At 43.1% G+C, this 20,232-nt stretch overlaps 1 protein-coding gene across 1 annotated transcript in view; it reads left to right on the forward strand.

The window, feature by feature from the left end:
* Positions 1-1,786: 1,786 nt before the first annotated feature.
* Positions 1,787-20,232, forward strand: part of LOC136427274 (uncharacterized) — a 71,286-nt gene continuing 52,840 nt past the window's right edge. Inside the window, exons 1-2 of the mRNA XM_066416089.1 lie at positions 1,787-1,957; positions 7,302-7,405. The gene's annotated coding sequence lies outside the window, so the exon portion shown is untranslated. The remainder of the gene's footprint in view (positions 1,958-7,301; positions 7,406-20,232) is intronic.

A 20,232-nucleotide genomic window follows, 5' to 3' on the forward strand; every position in this document is an offset into this window, starting at 1 on the left:
GATTGCTCCGATATCGGCCGATTGGTGAAGAGAACATCTATCTCTGGGGATGAGGCCATGCTGAGTTATTCACTCGGTTCTCGGCCAAGTTTTATGTAAGAGTTCAGCATGAGGTCGAGATGGAAACAGAGAATGGAAAAAAACCATGAATCTGACTACATTTTAAATTTCACCCCCTGAGACTGTGTGTACCAAGGTACAGAGTCAGTTTTCATATTGATCTTCCAGCTGACAGCATTACGTGTGAAATGAGAAACCACACCAAATGAATCTTTTTTGTTGGTTTCCTTGGAAAAGATATGTTGAACTGGAACAACAGTTTGAAAGAAGAGGGGAAAGTCTGTTCCTTAATTGGTACACACAATTGAGCTTTCCTCCCAGCCTTTTGCTTTCTCCAAAATGAATTCATCTAGCTGCAGGAAAGAGATCAGTCCGTTGTGCTGGAAACTGTGGTGTGAAACCTTCAGCTTAAGGCAGCATCTTTCCTTGGTGCTGAAAACTGAGCTATTATGCAACATTAATTTTCATTTTGACCTCTAAATTATATTTTTTCTTTCAAATGCCTAGGAACCAAGAAAACTAAACCAACATGGTTTGACCTACTGGTGTATAGATATGTGTGGTCTGAATCATGTCAACAGCTTGAGTAAGAAGGCTTCTATAGAGCAATACAATGTGAAAACAATTCATTTACTGGTTTCAAACATCTACATTAGATAACATGTCCGCAAATTGCAAAAATTATATTGATAGCTAAAAATAAAGCAAGCAGCATGTTGCGTTGATTGCGCCCCAGGAAAGTCTGATGAGGCCGTTGCGAGGTGGATTCTTCAGGTTATTAAAGATATGCACAATAACCCAGCAGCTTATTAGTCTGCTCCTTCAGACTTAATTGTCTGCATTGTGTAATTAACGCCGTCTATATATTCTATGGGCCAGAACAAGTCAATTTGCTGGTTCTCAGATTTTTTAAAATCATGCTAATCTGGATAATCAACCTGAAAACAGGACAAGACCAGAAAGTCTGTACGTTGGTACACACAGTTTCAGGGAGGGAATTTTCTCAGTTTGCAGGGAATCAGTCAGAATACCCTGAGGAAGGTGACAGACGGCCACCGAAATGTTGACTGAATAAAACACATCGTTGTATACCAATAGTCGTTTTAGTCAGTGAGTTACCAACCAGATGAAACCATTCACAGGAGGTAATTTTCTCATGTTCAAGTTTCCCTCACAGCCTTGTTTTCCAATGAACGTCTAGTGTGTGAGTATGTGAGTGTCAGCTCGCTGCATATTTATTTTTAATTGTCTGAAAACCAAAGCAATAAAATTGTGGCCCAAGATGCTATTAAAACTTGCATATGAGACTGTTCAAACATGCATGTGCAGTTGATGTGTAGTTGATGAGAAGATTCAGCTGTTCGAAATGTGAAGTTCTGTTACTGCAGTCTGAGTGAGTCTCAGTCTGGTAATGTGACTCCACATGACAGACAGGAGTGAACTGAAAGGCCAGTATTGACTTTTGGTGCATGTTTTATTCAGTGCAGGTGTTGGTAGACGGTTATCCACGGCACTACTGTGGCTGTATGACTGGGATGGGGAGTTTTATTCAGTGCAGGTGTTGGTAGACGGTTATCCACGGCACTACTGTGGCTGTATGACTGGAATAGGGAGTTTTATTCAGTGCAGGTGTTGGTAGACGGTTTATTATCCACGTCGCTACAGTGGCCGTACGGCTGAGATGGGTGTTTTTGCCATGCCTCATGCAGCTGCGCGCATCGGAGGATGTCTGGTCAGATTTGGGCAACTGTCATGTCAAGATTCAGAGCATGGCAGAGAGAATATGTTCACACACATGTGGAGTCATTCTTGCTTCAGCGTGATCTAGTGGCAAGGAGTAGCAGGGACCATTCAGGCCCTGAGGAATAGAGCTGAGGAGTCATCACATGTTGGCCAGGTATATTTAGCTCTTATTATAAGAACTTTATCTTCTCCAAAAAGGTTAATGTTTTCGTTGATATTTGTTTTTAGGTGTGTTTGTGATAGCAAGGAGTAGAAAATTACATCTAGGCCCTGAGGTGGGTAGCTGGGTAGTCACCAAAATGTTAGTCAGGTAAATGACAATGTCATTTAGCTTGTATTCTAAGAACCATATTTTATCTTCTTCAAAAATGTTTTCGGTGATATTTTTTGTTGGGTGTGTTTGTGATTGGGTTTGCTTGTGTGTGGACGGCATAACTCAAGAGGCTGTGGATAGATCTTTATCATATTTGGTATGTCAGTAAGGGCTGGGAAAACAAAGGTCAAGTTCGATAATGGGCCTCCTGGCTGCTTTCAATGCTACTGCAGCAGAACGTCTGGTTTTAATATCTCATGTTCTGGATATGCTATGGTTGTGGTGGATAGCGGTAGATAGCTCTTGTTTCCATTGGTTTACCCATTGAAGTTGTTGCACAATATGAGATCATTTTGATCAGCTGCAGCAGGTTATATTACAAGGTGTTATGAATTGTTTGAAAGATTTAACAGACCTTGCAAAGAGCCTCCTTTAATGTCTTACAAGACATCTGATTGCAGTGAACCTGTCCAGTCCGATAGCAAGGAATTGTTTAGCTTGCAGCACTTAAAGACTACTTGCAATATGGACATGGCTCGATCTGGCCATTATGTGTATTTCCGTGTAGCTGTCATACTTTCCTTACCCAAAAATGTAATGGATAACAGTCCACACTCTACAGTGCCTCAACAAAGTATGAGTCTACCTCTGCCTTTTTTTCCAGACATAATTCTGATGTCAAGTCAACCTGCAGTAATACAGAAACTGCTCCATGTAGCTGTGACGTGTGGTTCCCTCTAGTATTTCTGACTGTTGTATTGTCTATCGATTGATTTCGTTGCAGGGAGCAGTAAGGCAGAATTAAGTGACTCTGTGAGTTGACATGAGGATTTTACTATCCAGAACATTGTTCGTATTGCAGAACCCAACACCTCTAAGCACTTGTAGTAGCCATGTAGAAATTTTTCCATGCATCTGATCTCTGGTTCCCCATAGTATTTCTGCCTGCTGTAAGGATTGCTTACGGTTTGGGGAGCAACATGGCAACATTAAGCGAAGTGGATGATTCAGCATGAGGGTTTTGTTGTTTGGAACATTGTCAGTTCTGTAAAATCCAAGACCTGCATGAAAGAACAACGTAGCCATACAGAAATCTTTCCATGCAGCTGATATATGTTTCCCTGTAGTATTTCTGCCTGCTGTATTGATCGCGGGGTGATGTGGGAAGAGTAAAGGGAGTCTATGAGTTAATATGAAGATTCTGTTATACAATATGTCAGTCTTGCAAAATCCAACACCTTTACGTGCTAGTATATATAGTAGCCATGTAGAATTTTCTCCAGATTTATGTTCCCCTGTAGTATTTCTGTCTGCTGTATTGATCGCGGGGTGATGTTGGAAGTAACGTGGCAGAGTAAAGTGAGTCGATGAGTCGGTATGGATTTCTCCATCATCTCTCCTGAGTGACTGCATCCTTCCTGACCAGCCTCACACATTCGTCTTATTCCTCACACATTCGTCTTATTCCTGCAGCAGTCTCACACGTTCCTCTTATTCCTGCAGCAGTCTCACACATTCGTCTTATTCCTGCAGCAGCCTCACACATTCGTCTTATTCCTGCAGCAGTCTCACACATTCGTCTTATTCCTGCAGCAGTCTCACACATTCGTCTTATTCCTGCAGCAGTCTCACACATTCGTCTTATTCCTGCAGCAGTCTCACACATTCGTCTTATTCCTGCAGCAGTCTCACACATTCGTCTTATTCCTCACACATTCGTCTTATTCCTGCAGCAGCCTCACACATTCGTCTTATTCTTGCAGCAGCCTCACACATTCGTCTTATTCCTGCAGCAGTCTCACACATTCGTCTTATTCCTGCAGCAGTCTCACACATTCGTCTTATTCCTCACACATTCGTCTTATTCCTGCAGCAGTCTCACACATTCCTCTTATTCCTGAAGCAGCCTTACACATTTGTCTTATTCCTGCAGCAGTCTCACACATTCGTCTTATTCCTGCAGCAGTCTCACACATTCGTCTTATTCCTGCAGCAGTCTCACACATCCGTCTTATTCCTGCAGCAGTCTCTAAGGAGGATGTGATCTACACTATTTGTCTTTTTCACGTGCAATAGAAGTCTTTAACAATCAGCCTGCTAAGGTAGCTGTTTGACACCAGATTTGTATTGGTTTTAGGGTTAGGCAGCAGGGAGAGGGTTAAGGGGATGTTCTCTATTAGTAGGTTGTGTGTCGTCTTCTCATACAGAAGTCTTTAAGGCGAGTGCACTCTGTGCCATTTGTCGTTAAGTTATATCTGTTGCAGTAGCCTATGGAGTGGAGTATATAATATTGTACTCTATGCTGTTTACTGGTTGTTGCAACATTCCGATGGTACAGACTCTGTTTTATCCTCTTTGTTTATCACCTTGGCCCCGTCCCAGTCTATAACATCTATAAATATATTAGTTGTTTCTTGTGATGTGGTCTGTAAATGCTGATTATTTGAGTTCCCTTCCTACTCAGCCTCCTTCCTCTGTGCTCTTGTGTAAAAACAGAAGCCCTGTCCATGTTGAAGAATTATCTATGTCTTGCTGAGGTCTTGTCCTTGTCCTGTTACTGCTAGCCTCCACCAGGGGTATGGATCATAGAATTTGGTGAGAAAGAGGAAAAATTGGCCGGTATAGAGTCAGTCCACTGTAAGATTTACCCTCTGGTTGCAAAATTTCCCTGGCAAATATTAATAATATTCTCCCTATAGCCGGCATAGTTAGCCTGGCAGAGACTATGCTACTGCAGCAGTGGCAGTACTTACAGTTGTAGGCTAAATGGTGATCATATTTGTGCCCTTGAACTTGCAGCAGAGTCCATAAGGAGGATGTAGTCTGTGCTATATGTTGTGGCCAAGCTAACCTGATGTTCCATTACGTTAAGCCTCCCCATCCCTCACATGTACAACTGGATACTGGATACTTACTGGATACTTTATTTTCCACCATTAGCTGCATTACATAGTATGGAGCTACTCTTCCTGGAGTAACCACAGAAAATACATCAGACACACTACATAGAATTGCCTACAGGCTACATAAAGTCACTGCATTAAAATTAGCTAACTAATACACATATTCCTTGACATCTCTTGCCTGAAACTACTCTGAGGTGCGGTTTGTACTCGATGCGGCAAACTGTTCCACATATATATTGCTCTATACATGAAGGTTTTTTTCATAGCATTTGTTTTTGGTTTTGAAAGTTTGTAAGTGTTTTTACTGGCATTGCGTGTCCTGTAGCTGTGCTACAACCATTGCCCTGGGATCAAGCATAGCTCAAACTATGGGCAGGTCGCATTGTAAGGCCAAACCAAGTTTGTTCCTTGCTTTCCAGACATCCGTCAGTAAAACTGAGGCAAGTGCATTTGTAGGAAAAAATAGAATAAACGTATTTGATGTGGCTGCTCCAGCTGGACTTGGTGGCAACTACGTCGATGATGATTAGACATCCAGGTAATAAGATATGCCAAAAAGCAATTACTCAAACAACTGGATATGATTTTGGAAACGGTCAGACGTTTCAAGTAGCATCCACTACTTTTCGTCAGTGACTGTGAGCAAGATCAGTTGAACAGCAGGTTTATAACCACGAACTATGGATTGATATGCAAATAAGGAGAAGACAAATATTTTAGATAGTCCAATAGAAAGCAAATTAGACAACTCAAGACAAGGTTGAAGAAAAAGGGGACAATAGCTCCTATTGTTTTTATATAGGAGCTAAAGCTGGTTTGCCCCCAAGGCTATGTCCCAAGTGCCAGACAGTTCCACCCTTGGTGGCAACTAGTTCCACTCTGTTATAGTTCCAGGGAAACTTTCAAACACATCATTCCTCGGTTGATAAAACAAACCCAGGATGAAAAATTAAAAGAACTTGTACAATGTCATGAACTCAGTTTTCAGGACCAAGGACAGATGCTGTCCAAAATGCCTGAAGGAAAAACTTCAATCTGACTATAGTACATTCACTGATTGGAATCTGCCTGTGTACCAAGGTCCAGTGTACAGATACGCCAAAAATAATTACTCGAGCAACTGGATAAAGTTTTGAAACAGTCAGACGTTTCAGACAGCATCCACTGTCTTTCAGACAGCATCCACTGTCTTTCGTCAGTTACTGTGGAGTGTTCAGTGTACAGACTTTCTCTTCAGACTCAGTTGAAGTGAAGATCTTCCAGTCCAGCATGTTGTTATAAGCTGACAGGCATCAGATGGATTCTGTGTGGCATAAGTGATTTTACAACAAATTGCCTGTACTAAAATAGCCTCAAGGTGGCAAATCAAGGTCGTACAAGACAGCCCCATTTCTCAAGACGTCTTGCGGAGTTAAGATCATCGCTGCTCCTCCCGAGGCGGGTCTTAAATCTGGCGCAGCCAAGCGATGATGACTGGATGATGAGGTCATGGGAGACGCGAAGGTCGCGGATAATTGATTTGCACGTTTGTCGTCTGATCGGCGGCGTAAAGCCGCCCGCGTCTCGGTGACATTTCAAAAGTCACCCCCATCGATCTACCCCTTTCGTAAAGGGTAACGGGCGCCGTGTAACTTGACCCACTGACACCATGTTTGGTGTGGATCTTACAGTCCTACCAGGGAAGGTCATACGGAGGGTAGCGTCGTGTGGTTTTCAATTTTCCTGCCCATTTCATTTGTATTACAGCGACCTTATGGACGTGGGACGTTAGGGGGGGTCACAGGTTCCCGGGCGACTCCACGTTAGAGGGGGTCACAGGAGCCCGGGCGTCTCTACTGTTTCATCATCATCATCATCATGAGGGTTGATGGGTCTGATATGGATAGCTGCTTGTTGAGGCAAAACCAATGTATTTTTTTGGATTGTGGACAATTTGAAGTGAAAAAATTCAGCAGTATATCATTAAGGAAACAGTGAAAGCAAAGGGCTGGAATACAAGAATCAGACAATATTCACCCACTAAACCTGTGTATACCTGGCCTAAAGGTACAGAATTTCCCCTCGACTCAGTACGCTTGTTGATCTTCCATTTCAGCATTATTTGTTTTTTTTACAGCCTAGAACCAACTAATTGAATTGATGATGTGGCCTTTATGTGTCCAACTTTGTTGCAGCAACAAAGCAGGTTTATGTGGCCTTAATGTAACAACATGCCTTGATGGCTGTGCTGTAACTCTTCTTTAGATACTTATTGCAACTTGTCACATTTTACCCTCCAGGCTCACCAGAAGGGAGAAAACTGGTCCACTGAATCCACACCAGACAACCGGATAGAAAACCGCCCTTCAACAGACGCAACCGGTACCCGGCCCTGGACTTATAGGTAAGCTATCACACTTTTGTCTTTGAATTTTATGCAAAGTGTGGCCTTTCTTATCAGTTTTATTAGAGTTGCGATGATCCATTGTCAAATGTATCTTCTACCATGTTCTTGCAATTAGCCTTCGGGCATGTACTTGCAACTTTCGTTTCCATTAAATTTGCACAGAGTGTTGTTTTTAAAAATGAGGAGAGTAGTAGAGGATGCAAATAAGCAAATGCTTTACAAGAAGGTTGCACTTACACGCATTGCCTTAGCATATGTCTAAGACTTGCCCCCGCGGCTGAAGTCCATTACTTGGCTTGGCCGCTTGTACTTGCCTAATGCCTAAGTGCTCCGGCCAGGTTCTGGCCCTGTGCTCCTTAAGTCCATCAGTCCATTACACACTTGTATGTAGGTAAAGGTAGTCTCATAGTCTTTCTGTAAGCTGTATATAGGGGTAGTGGGTTGTTATCCACTGTGTCTAGGGCATAGTATTGGAAGGCAGCGCCGATCCCTGTCTTTCTACCGCCTTTTATCTCCCCAACCAAAGTCAGGTACCCATTTTTACACCTGGGTGGAGCTAAGAAAGTGCCTTTCCCAAGGACATAATGTCTAGCCGGGAAGCCTGTGCCCTCTCCATCTTGTGTCTGCTAGCCTAACATAGCCTGACCACACGATACCTTCCTTTAGTTAGCTTGTGTGAAAAACTTTATTTGCAGAACAATGTCTTATAATGAGTAATGCCCTTTTAGTTTATGCGATACACTTCCTATGACTTCCATGCACCCACCCCTGAAAATAATGCACCACCCTGCTGACCACCTCTACCGGTCCCCAATCCGAGGTGTGATACACGCACCTGCTGGTTGACCTTTGACCCTGACCTGTGACCTGACAGGATGATGTCAGGCCGTTACCAGGCAACTAAGTGCTTGTGCCCAGGATAAGTGCTTGTTCCCGGGATCGGTTCCCCAGCAGTCAGTGATGGAGTGTGCGGCAGTGCGGCAGTGGGACGGGTATTCACGTCAGGTCCGGGGAAAGTTCCCTAACAGCCGTTATCAGAATGTAAGTAGAATAAGAGGGCGAAAGCCTCAAGGCCTGGGATAGTTTTCTGTAAATGTAACATTTTTCCAGGAAATATGGCATTTTTCCCGAAAATGATGTGGCATTTTGCCAGGAAATGTTGCATTTTTCCAAGATATGTAGCATTTTTTCTGAATCTCTGTATTATACTGAAGAACCTGTCACACCTAACCCTTAAGTTTGTACATCTCACTACAAGCATTGTTTATAAAGCTCTTTAGTGAGAATGCTCCTACATTACTTGATGGCAACTAGACGTAGTTCCAATTAGGTTGTACTTAATGTATGTAATGTTTTTCCAGAAAATATAGGATGTTTCCAAGAAATATAGCATTTTTCAAAAATGATGCATTTTCCCAGGAAATGTAGTATTTTTAGTGAGGAAAAGTAGCATTTTTCCAGGAAATAAATACTTCTCCAGGAAAAAGCATTTTTCCAGCAATCATTGTTCAACAAACTAAGCACTTTTCTGGGAAATAATGATAACATCAAGTCTGAAATTATTCCTGTGCCTGCATAACTACAAATTTTCTCCATATTTGCTTGTAGCCCGCAAAATCTGTTTGAGTGTGTGAACGTTTAAGTAGAAATAACATGGTAAACTAGCTCTCAATGTTCGCCCCTAATTTCTCCATTATTCATACATGCGGTACTCTTTCAAATGACATTTAAAACTTAACTGCATATCTTAGGAAAGGCTTGAAATGTAGCTTTATGGCTTCCAGCACGGCGCTTTCGAACTTTGGGAAACGACTTTCCAAATGCGAGGCGACTGGTGTTGGATCATTAGCGTTACTGTAAGAGAGCGCCACCATGATGATAGATGACAGTTCAGCGCAAAGTGTACGTTTTGCATTTTGTGACTCCTCAGAGTAGGATATATGGATTCCAGGACGGTTCCAGCACCGGCGGAAGATGATTTGTCATCATCGTGTAGCGCCTATCGGGTCAGCAGCAACCAAATACAAAATGTCAGCCCACATTTCACACTCCTGCCCACATTTTACACTCCTGCACGGCGTAATGCAAGTCCTCCTGTAGGCTGAGGCAAAGTTGTACTGAAATTTTCAACACAAGAATTGGACAAATTTTTTAGTGCCGTCTCTGCATGTGGTAATGTAATAGGCAAGTTTAGACTGGAGTGAATAAGGCATGTCATGTGTTAACTTAATGTAATCTAAGATAACTGTATCAATTCTAATGTAGTTCGTTAGATGTATGTTTGACGTTAGCTTCTTACTTGTTTGTTACTTAATGTATGATAGCTAATGGAGCAAATAGAGTATCCAAGTATTCAAGTATCTGCAGAATGTGACTATTAAGTGACTTAAATGAAATGGTTTTGTAAAAGAAGTCATTTTATTCAGTGACTTACCAGCCTGATGAAACTATTCACCGTCTGTATGTTTGAGAAGGTAGCTGTATGTGGAATAAGTCACACTGCTGTAACAATCATCTCCCACTGGTATCTCCCCTTCTGGAACTGTAGCATAAGTCTGTTCCTTGCTACACTGACCGTAGCATAAGTCTGTTCCTTGCTACACTGACTGTAGCATAAGTCTGTTCCTTGCTACACTGACTGTAGCATAAGTTTGTTCCTTGCTACACTGACTGTAGCATAAGTTTGTTCCTTGCTACACTGATTCAGCATACGGTCGAGTGATGTTCTAAATCGGGAGCGCCACCACTCACTGCCGAGTACACCCAGTACATCATGCGCACCTCCATAACAGATTGTAGCTCAGTATGCATGTACATTGTAAAGTCTTACTGTCCAGGGCTCTATGGAGCCTCTCTCTGCAGAGTTGTGGTGGTTCACCTATAAGCTAGGAGACTGATTTATCAAGGGGAAAGTAACAATAGGAGCTTGGAAATCTCTGTCGCTATGGAAACCAGCCATCAGACCCTCCAAAACCATGGTAACAAACAGTTCTTATTCTGACATTGATTAGTCACATTGTTATCAACCATTCTCCTGACTTAGACCCTTGGCCATCAAACTTCCAGGGGCCTGGCCTGTGGGAGGGCTGCTAGAAGCCTGATTCAGTCAGGCAAGTATTTATAGATTTTGACTAGCTTTGGACTGGTGGTTGGTAAGTCCTCTCTATGATCACATGGTTATTAATAGTTACTTTCTGAAGTTGCTCAGGATAGTATGTAATATGTATCTGTGACAGAAGAACTTTATTGCACGACAATTGTACATGGTACAAAGTATAGCAAGAATTCTTAAACATAATACAAAATAGAAGTATAGATAGAACTTAACATCCTACTTACTAATACAATAAGGGCTAGCATACGTTTTTGATTTAGTGTTATAATCAAGTGGGGCTAATCATTGGTTTCGACATCAAGAAGGGCAATATCCTGCGTTTGCTTGCAGATATCTCCAGTCACTTGTGTTTTGCTTACTCCTACCAGATTTTATGATAAGTTGATGCAAGAAAAAGCTCTTTAAGTCATTATGAAGATGGATTTAACTTTTATTCCCAATACAAAAGAAATTGGACTTACCCAAAGGTGATGTGGAAAATTACAATCAAAAACCATCTTCAAAATGAGTTCTAACAACACAAATGTACCTCAAATTAATCTCATCAAACTCAGCTTTAATCATTAGTGAAGCAGCTGAGATAATTGTACAGGCTTTGGGAGGCATATCTAAACACTGCAGGTTGATAATGGAACATCTGGCTCATTGGTAACCACCTAGGGGGCCTTGTGTGTTTGATTGACAGGTGCAGGGGACAGCTGAGAGGCCTAATGATTCATCATTGCCTTATAAGGAGATCTTGCTGATGGGAAAAGTGAAAGTCAGACAGCTTCTTGGGGGATCTGGAGGATCCAATGTCACTTTTACTTTCACTGAATTGTTTTGGCAATTAAAATTTATAGTCATGTATACTTAATAGTTTGATTTTGTAAGTTTTGAGACCGTAGGATTTAGAGTCAATGATTTATGTACTTTTACTGTTGATTTAACTTTCCTTCAAAGTTTGGGGAAAAAATTTGTTTGATGAATAGATTTCATTTCTAAAAACTTCCCTCCATATATAAGATGGATAGGCATATTATAATAAATTGTGGTAAGACATAACAAAATTTTTGTTATGTTGAATATTTGAAGCTAATGCCCACAAATTTACAGTCCTAAAGCCCTGCATCCATGTACATGTATGAGACAAATACAATTTCTGGTACTGTATGAAAAACATTATAATTGTACTAGTTTTATTCATTTATTTGTTTTCTTTATACAGGGTAGGCGTGCTCAGTGCTTACTACTGGCAACCACTCGTATTATCTTTATTCGTATTCAGATACATAGTACAGATACATAGTACAGATACATAGTACAGATACAAATACAGATCGAGTATGGTGACCGTGTCAATGCATTGACATGGTAGCCTTCGCGTGAATTTGTTTAAGGTGGATGACAGGTTGCGAATCTGAGACCCACACACTTTGGGCATCCGCCTTCTCCAGCGGCACCAATTCGAGGGAGACGTGCCGGTTCTGGTTGGGATGCTTGCAGAGAGCTGCCGGATGACTCTTACACTCGAGGTCCGCCTTGATAACGCCAGCCCGCCTGGCGCTGCTCTCGTCCGCCAGTTGAAGACAGCTGCCGTTGGAGACTTGTCCCTCTAACTGAGGGGGGAATGCGTGTAAAGTGCCTTTCCCAAGGGCACAACGTCTGGGCGCAAGTTCGGACATGTCTCTGGGCACCCTGGGATTCGATCCCGGGTCCTATTGTTTGACAGCCGTGCGCTCTGCACTTGCGCCACACGACGCCACATCAGTGCTTAACACACTGCTTTACATGCGTGCCCTGTAGTTAATGCACAGAAACTTGTATTTCCATAAGCCCCCATCCTTATATAAGACAGACAGGCCTGATGCTACAGTTTATTTTCTTGCAGCACAAATTAAGCAGTTTCAGCTGCATGACAAATTGCCCGAGTCAAGAGTGCCCCAGTCCTGCATCTTAAGGTGCTCTTAAAGCACTAATAAGACGGTGGATGTAATTGGGCTCAAGTGGGTCGTTTGTCACTTTAAGTTGTACCATCTTTAAGGAGCGGGAGTCTCTTAAGGGCTTTCGCTTTGTTGCTATTCATACCTCATTGTCAGGTCAATGACCTTACTTCGTAGCAAAAGTATTGAAATATTCCACTTTTACAGAAATTTGTGTCAATTTTTTTTCTCACTTCTGCTATTTCAAAACTTAAGACTTTTAGCTAAAAGGCAAAGTAGAAAAAGCAACAAGGGGGGCAAGAATTAAGGTCAACTAACATTCAGAGAAACATATACATTGATGAAGGTTAGACATCCAGGTAATAAGATACGCCAAATTCAAATTATTCAAGCAACTAGATAGAATCAGAACATGTATAGTCTAGTAATTTATCAAAGTGCTGCCGTTTTTTTAGTTTTTCTTTTCGGAGAAGTTCCTTTTGAAACTACAGGGCTGTGTAAAATCAGAGAAACAGGATTGTAAGTTATCAATTTTAGATTGCTGCCGTCTTGTCTTTTTGGTGAAGTTTCTTTCAAAACAGCAGATCTCGCTGAGTACAAGGACAAGTTGTGCTGAACCCGGAGGAAGATCCGACAGTAATCAGACGACCTGTGGGAGTCTCAGCGTCAGGGAAAGTGAAAGTGGAGTGAAAGCGCTGCGATGCTGTGAGGAGAAGATTAACGTGTGCGGGAAGCGGCGGATCCTCACCTGGTAATCCGAGCCCCGCGGGAACACCTGGGAGGACGGAGATAAGAGATGTGCAACAGGAAAGTGAAAGTGATCTCAGGCAGGAGTAGAAAGTGAAAGTGGTCTCTGAGGCAGGAGTGAAAAGGGTTTGAACTATAGGAGAGATTAACAAAGGAGGGACGGGAATCCCTGGTAGGAAACTTCTCCTTGTCGACCAGTGAAAGTGAAACAAGGGGAAAAGAAAAACTGGGATTTCCACAACTTCCTAGTCAAGACTTGTCTGTGATATTGCTTTCTTATTCTTTTACTGTCACTTTTCGAGAAATGTGTTGCAGGAAGGAAAAAGATGTTTCTTTCTCTTTTCTTTCCTTCTCTTTCTCTTTTCTTCTCTCTTTCTTTCTCTATCTTTTTTTTTTCCCTCTTTCTCTCTTTTTTGCTCTCTCTTTCCCTCTCTCCCTCTCTCTCTGTCTTAAAGTTTGTTCCTCTCCAATCAAGTTTGTCTCAGTTCCTTAAAGTTTCTTTAGGACTTGATAAGGCCTCCCAAGACACACGCACACAGGCAGGTTAAGCTGTAACCTTTCCGGAGTTACGTGTAACAAGTGTCCAATTAGTTCCTGGGGTAACGAGACAACTTCAAAGTCTTTCCCGCTCTCAGAATTAATGTCCGCGGAGCCTCTGCAGACAGCCCCGACCACCTTGGCTACTCGCTAAGATCTCCCCAGTAAATAATACATAAGACTTAAGGATCATTCCTCTCTCGGAGAAGGCCTTAAGGGGCAGCACCGTGAAGCGTGCTTCTTCAAGATTATTCCAGCAGACAATGGAAGGCTTTGTGCGTCTTAAGATTGGAGTCAGGTGGGACCCTGCCCGGGGGAAGTACCTGGAAATGAAATCACTATTCACTTTCACTTTCCCATTGTTCTGGTGTAATCGGGCTCCATTTATATTCCGTAATTTCCTTCGGAACGTCGTCCCTTTGTTCCTGGTTGAGAATTCCGATGGCAGGCCGTCGGCGGAATTGTGAAGCACTCTTCGTCTCGTTAACAACGTTTGTGGGCAGGAACGTCTCAAGACGTCTTACACCTAGTGAAAGTGAAAGTGGTAGGCACTGCAACACAAAGCAACTGCAGATGTGTCTGTGCTGCGGATTTCTTATTCAGGACACACTAGATTAATTTGAAATCTTGGATTTGAAAAAGAAACTAAACTGGTAGATCGACATGAAAACAGAGTCTAGGAGGAAAATCTGTACTTTGGTACACACATTCATTTATAAATGAATAAATATTAAGTAGATAAATAAATGAATAGATAGTTTTAACCAGTCAAACTTATAAAAGTGACCACCTCTACATAAGGACCACCTGGCCATTGATACATAAAGTCAAACTTGTACAAGTGGCCACCTCTACATACTACCTGGTCATTCTGATCACTTGTTGGTGGTCCCTTAGATAATTTTCCCCATTGACACAAGCATTAAGAATCCTGTCTTTAAAATGACCACCTGTTCACATAGACCAGATTTTATCAGTCCCTTGAGTGGTCTTCTTGGGCAGGTTTGACTCTTTATCAGTCAGATGCAAGTTTTTCTCCCAGCCCTTTGTTGTCATCTTGACTTCTTGCTAAATTTTCACTCAGAGATATTAGGGGTGGATACCGGTTTGGCTTAATAAGGTCCAAGTCCAAGTTTAGGTCCAGAGATTTAGGTTAAGTCTTATCCTGTCCAGTTGATGTTTTGTTTTATTAGACCAATATCAAGCATAGAGAATTAATACTGACATGCACGACTATAAAATTTCTTGGTGAGAAGACTTTCAAGATAAACCAGTGTTTGATATTTGAATGTTGCACTTATTTTAAATGCCTTTTTTGTCAGAGGGGAGACTCAAAACACTTTTTATCAAACAAAATAGAAACATATTTGTACTTTGTTCAGGTTTTTTTGGACTCAGGTTTTTGGCTTTCAGGTTTTTGGGACTCGGTTCTTGGAGGTTATAAAGGTCCGAATCAGGTCCAGCTAACCGGTATCCACCCCTAAGAGATATCCAAGAACAAAGTAAATAACTTATTGTGGCCTGACAATTAAAATGGTGCCCTTGGAATTGGGGGAAATTATTTCTCAAACCCAGAGCGATGTGCGTCCTCCCAAACCTGAACCCTGGTATTTCCCGGCCAGACTCTGGTAAATAAAACAGCAGCAATTTTCCTGCAGAGATCCATCCTGATCTCCGCCGGGTCAGACTGCTTGACTCCGCTGCGGAGAAAAATGGGCCAAATTACGGCAAATTCGGCCCATTTCAGCAGCCGGCCCCTTCCCGTCTGGCACGACTGTGCGGAAGAAAAATCACCTGTAGGAACAGAGTTATGGTAGAGCGGTTGGAGAATAAAGTTGTTTCATGTTTAATTTATTGTCTTACGGACTCTACAGCAAGGCCTCATCAATTGTATTTGTTGGTTCTGAACTGGAAGATCAACATGAAAACAGAGTCTGGGGGAAAAGTTTTTACCATGGTGCACACAGTTTCAGGGAGTGGATCTAGTCAGATTAACCTCACTAGATGGCTTTGAAAAATGCTAGCAGTCAGATGTGCCCATGTTATAGGTGTGACAGGTCTTTCGATGTGATATAACCAGCTGTTGCTGCGCAGCGTGCCTGTGAAGCTGGGGTGTTATGCTAAAGGGCAGTTATAATGGCTGAATAGATACTGATACAGATATAAATGCAAGTGTCCCTCCCATTGGCCCGTGGATGTGACACATGTAGGGCGGCCTCACACCCACACTGGTGAGCGACCGTCTCAGGCTGACCCCTGGATGACCCCATGGATCGGAGGTGTGGCGACTAAAAATGGAAACATCACGACGTTATCTGGCGCCGCGGTCGTTGCACTCGGCACCGGCCATTACTAATTCTTCGTAAGCTACCATTGCCATGGCAACACAGCGATTTCACAGATTGTCAGGATTTTTCCCATTTGCTCGTGGTAGATAAGTAAAGAAACATATGATCCTGCCAGGATGGCTTCATTATCTGTTGAGGTGATCTGGTGAGGTAGGTTTGCCTGTAGGGATCGTTCATTGCGTGGTAAGGCTGGGGATTAAAGGCTTAGGTTCTCATTCCACACCACAACCTACCCCGGCCGATACTGGACAGCCCCCTGCATACTGAACACTCACCGTTTCTGTGTAGATTGTGGATGAGTTGAGGTTTCCTGTAGAAGTGAGCTGAGTAAGATGCAGGCAGATGTGGTCTCTCACCAGTGTTTACAGTAGGGTGCGTAGTCCAGCGGTTAGCGGCCCTGCCTCTGGACCCAGAAGCTGACTTATTTCAATCCCGGCTGCCGACATGCACGGTACCGCATAGAGTCACAGTCCTTAGGACGGGACGTTAAGCCGTGGTCCACTGTTCCTTGTGCTTGTCGAGAAGAGCCAGGGGAATTTCCTGGTACAGTGAACCTGTAAATACTGTACACAGCGTCTGTCTTCTCTGTCACGACCAGTGGAAGATCACATGTTGCTCCTCAGCGGGCTGAACTGGTTCTATGGATCTCCTTCACTTTTTTGGTGCAGGTGAAAAGGTGCCTGCACAACTCTCTCATGTCAGCCGAGTGAACGTCACTCAGGGGCTGGGAGTAGTTCGATAGGTGAGGCCTTGTACAGGGCTGCTCTCCATTGTGGGTTTCAGGTTCGTAAGGTGAGGCTGTGTACAGGGCTGCTCTCCATCGTGGGTTTCAGGTTCGTAAGGTGAAACTCTGATGAGACCATTAACTTAACAAGTCTGCCCCGAGGACATCACTTGGTCTTAACATGTAGCTTTACACAAACCATTATACAGGGTTACACACCACTGTGAGTTTGGGAATGTCAAGAGGTGAAGCCATTACCTTATATAGTTATCTCTTAGGATGATATTCTGTACTGTACATATGTCATTATACAGGGTTAGTCACCACTGTAAAGTTTTAGAAAGTTCAGAAGGTCAGAGGTTAATCCAGTAATGCATAATAGAACAGTCCACTGTGTACGGTTGTACACCAGTGTGGGTTTTATCAATTCTAAAGGTAAATCGATCAAACCTCAAACTGAGGATGAAGCATGATGATGTTTCGTTAGCTAGTAGTGCATCGGGGCTTTGCCACGGATTGTGTATCTACTAGTAGCCACAGTGCACAGGAAAAAAACACAGGCACACTTGCTCTTTTCAATAAGTGTGTTGGGTTCTTTTACGTGCAGAGGTTTGGTGCTTGAACTTTTTCTTGAAACTCCCTCATACATGGGGCCACCAGGTTTACGTGGGGTTGGTACCCAACATTAAATCACTGACAAGAACACCCCTCCCCCAGGTCCAAACAACTCAGTTGAATCCTCCCCCGTATGGATCATTATGTGGGCAGTCACTTGTGGTCGGTCTCCACTGTGGGTTCTCGGCACTCCATTATTGAACAGTACCGGCCTGGACTATTGATCCTACTGTATGGTTTACTGTAGCCGTTACACGTACAGGGTTACTCACCAGTGTGTGTCCATGTACAGGGTTACTCACCAGTGTGTGTTCATGTACAGGGTTATACTCACCAGTGTGTGTTCTTGTAGAGAGTTACTCACCAGTGTGTGTTCTTGTACAGGGTTACTCACCAGTGTGTGTTCATGTACAGGGTTACTCACAAGTGTGTGTGCATGTACAGGGTTACTCACCAGTGTGTGTTCATGTACAGATCAGTGTATATTCTCACACTCACCAGTTATGGCTTCACCCCTCTGTGGGTTTTTACTGTCAGTTTACGTGGCCCTAATGTTATCTTAACTGTATTTCCATGACCTACATCTGTGTTGTTAAAGGTTATCAGCAGTCCTGCCCTAAGCCTGCGGTTTATCACCTGTGTGGGTATTTCCCGGCTTACCTGGCTCACTGACCTTTATTCAGGTGACCCATTTTGCGTTGATAAAGGTCATCAGTGGCTCCCGTCCATCTGTCCCTCCCTCCTGTCGGTGGTCTGTCACCACTGTGGGTCTTCATGCAACATCAGGCATGTCTCTCTCCTGTGTGGGTTTTTATTGTGAACTTTACCTGTCTGAAATTTCTTATAACCTTTATCCAGGTGAAAAGAGTTACATGTGTATCAGTCAGCACCTGTGCCAAGTACTAGTTATGTCTGCTGCAATCCTGTGGTTTATCTCCAGTGTGGAGCTTGGTGACATGTCAGGTAAGGTCTCTCTCCTGTGTGGGTTCTCATTCTGAACTTTACCTGGCTGTAGTGTTATCTAACCATTACATAAGTGACCTTTATCTGTGTTCTAAGGTTATTAGCTGGCTCCTGTCCATGTCATGCCTTAAGCCTGTGCTTTATCTCCTGTGTCTCTCTCCTGTGTGGGGTCTCATCGTGAACTTTACCTGGCTGTGGTGTTATCTAACCATTACATAAATGACCTTCATCTGTGTTTAAAGGTTATTAGCTGGCTCCTGTCCATGTCATGCCTTAAGCCTGTGCTTTATCTCCTGTGTGGTTCTCGATGAAATGTCAGGTAAGGTTTCTCTCCTGTGTGGGTTCTCATCGTGAACTTTACCTTGCTGAAGTGTCATCTAACCTGTATCCAGCTGGAAAGGTTAATATTACTTTCCATCTGAAGCACAGCCAGTAGGTACCCATCTGATTAATGAGACTGTTGTAGCGCCTTTTTACGTGCCGTGGGTCCCCCATTCTAAACCCCTTCTGAAAGACGAATGCAGCTCCAACTAGGATGCCCTAGTTGGAACCAGGAGCTCACCTGTGAGGCTGCTACCTGTTGAGCTACAGACTGAGACATCAGTTGGCAGCAGTCCAGTTGTCCCTGCGGCAGCCTGTGGTTCATCCCCAGTGTGGGGTTCAGTACGATTGTTCAGCTCCAGCCTGATTAATCACCTTAGTCTTATCTGCTGGTCCATGTGTGTGCAGCACAAAAGGGAAAGTGTTGGCAGGTTGATTCAGCACTTGTATTACAGAAGTGAAAGTGTTGAAAATTTGATACAGTGCTTCTGTCACAAAAGTGAAAGTGATGGAAATTTGATACAGTACTTGTATGATAAAAGTGAAAGTGATGACAGTATGATCCAGTACCTGTGCAGGTGGGTTCAGGTGTTACGATGCTCACCTGTATCCCAGACGGTCCAGCTCCAGTGTGAGTCTCATGCATAACAGATGGGCTCTTTTCACATTGTTTTATATGCTCAGATTACTTCAATGATAGATATGGCCATGGTCAGGTCTTCTACAGTGTGGTTTAACTGCATGTGGTTTGTCACCAGTGTGAATCTCAGTGTCAGAAAGTGAAACCTTTGTTCTCATCACTTATAACTTTACATTTAGAGTTGATAAAGTCCAGTGTTACTGTTATTAAGTTGACGGCTCTGGTTTATTTTAGTTGACTATGTTTTTGATAAGTTCAGCCATCCTAAGTCAGGGTTTCACCCCATTGTGGAACTCAGTATTACTCCTCATTCCCTCCCAGATGGCTCCCTCTGACAACTGTGTTGTTGTCCTTGTATAGTGTTCCTTTAGCAGGTCCAACTTTCACTGTTTTAATGTTAGACAAGGCTAACTCCAGCCATCCTAACTCAGGGTTTCACCCCATGTGAACCTCAATATTTCTCTATATTCCAATGCCAGACTGGCTCCCCAAACAACCTTTGATCTGAAGCGTTATTGTTCCTCTAGGCCAGATTGAGTTGTTTAACCCGCAGGGTCCATCTCCTCTGTGGATCATCATGTCTGTCTGTGGACAGAAGCATCAGACAGGATTGAGTGCAGTTTGACATGGTCCAGCCCCACTGTGGATCACCAGGTCAACCTGTGGTTTGGATCAGGTCTTATTGTTCCACCAGGCGAGACTGAGTATAGTTGTTTATCCCTGTGGTTTGTCTCCTCTGTGTATGTCAGAGTGAGGTTGAGTAGAGTTGTTTAACCCACAGGGTCCGTCTCCTCTGTGAGTCATGATGTCTGTCTGTGGACGGAGGCTTAATTCAAGATTGAGCACAGCGGCTACAGTTTAACCCCCTGGTTCAGCCCCATCGTGAGTCTCA

This window comes from Branchiostoma lanceolatum, chromosome 1 (genome assembly GCF_035083965.1).
Source record: "Branchiostoma lanceolatum isolate klBraLanc5 chromosome 1, klBraLanc5.hap2, whole genome shotgun sequence".
NCBI classification, from domain to species: domain Eukaryota; kingdom Metazoa; phylum Chordata; class Leptocardii; order Amphioxiformes; family Branchiostomatidae; genus Branchiostoma; species Branchiostoma lanceolatum.